Genomic DNA, 1,285 nt, shown 5'->3' on the forward strand with positions numbered 1-1,285 from the left:
GTTGTGGTGCCGTTTACAGTGACATAGTTTAGTAGGCATGCGAAAATCACCATACATTATATCATACTAGTATAATATAAGTGTATAAAAAAATAGTCCATATTGACTCTAAAATAGGTTAAAGTACATCTGTCAGTGTGGCAGTTTGCTCTGATGCTTTGCCTTTGACTTCCTCTTAAACCTTAATGCTGCTCTGTGATTGGAAATGCATCTCATTTCAGCCAATCACTGCAGACTCACAGGATATTTAAAACATAACCAGTCTGTGTACCTAGCTATAAGATGAATATGTCCAAATCAATTATTTCTTTTACAGATCACAATTGTAATGCTGATTTATTGGTCATCATGGACAAGTTGCTGGTGTTTTGGTTCTCAAGACAATTAGCCACTCAAAAAGCAGAATGAACCTCAGAATGAGGGGCTGCCATTTCCAATCTCTAAAACGCCTCTCTCTGATGAATGGTCACTTCCTAAACCATGGCCATACCGGCTTGTCAAAGCCTGATCCCGTCAGATCTTAGAAGCTAAGCAAGGCCAGGCCTGGTTAGTACTTGAATGGGAGACCACTGGGAAAATCTGGTGCCACAGTGGGACCCAGTTGAAAAAACTGTCATTGTGTTTAGGCAAGGCTCTTCACCCACATTGCCTAGTATGAAAGTGGAGTGTGCAGGTGTATTAGTGGTGGTCGGAGGGACTTGTGGCACAGATTGGCAGCCATGCTTCCATCACTCTGCCCCAGGGCAGCGGTGGCTACAACAGTAGCTTACATTCACTGGCTATAGAGTGAGTGAATAATGCTCTGTAAAGCGTCTTTGGGACATGTATCTGTGAAAAGTGCTATATAAATAAAAACTTACTTAAATCCCAGCATCTGCAGGGCTAGTGCAGCCTTTGCAGCTTCAGTGAGTGAAGTCTGGAGGGTCTGAGTTTTCACATGAGGCATGGCCTGTCCATATACTGAGAATGAGAACTTGTCTGTGTCCTCTGCAAGTTAAGACACTAGCAACAGAGGTTAAGTTGTGATTGTACTATATATTTTTAATCAGCAAAAGTGCAACACCTTTAACAAGATTTTGGACATCCATGTGATTTCATTCTCACTCGTTAGAAGCTTTTGCGCACCACGTTGTGTCCACTAGAACTCATTTGAGCTAGTGCCTCAGGACATGTCTGTGATCTTGACTTCCTCCCAGCAGAAATTGCTTATAGTTTAACTTTCACCAACTTGCATCTTTTGACGTACATCTTGTCGTAATTTTTATCTTATAAGCTACTGTTTTAT

At 41.6% G+C, this 1,285-nt stretch overlaps 1 pseudogene; it reads left to right on the plus strand.

The window, feature by feature from the left end:
- The first annotated feature begins 476 nt into the window (after positions 1 to 476).
- On the plus strand, positions 477 to 594 carry LOC129409598 (5S ribosomal RNA; annotated as a pseudogene).
- Positions 595 to 1,285: the final 691 nt, after the last annotated feature.

This window comes from Boleophthalmus pectinirostris, unplaced genomic scaffold (assembly GCF_026225935.1).
Source record: "Boleophthalmus pectinirostris isolate CB_2022bp ecotype Guang Dong unplaced genomic scaffold, ASM2622593v1 HiC_scaffold_2, whole genome shotgun sequence".
NCBI classification, from domain to species: Eukaryota; Metazoa; Chordata; class Actinopteri; order Gobiiformes; family Gobiidae; genus Boleophthalmus; species Boleophthalmus pectinirostris.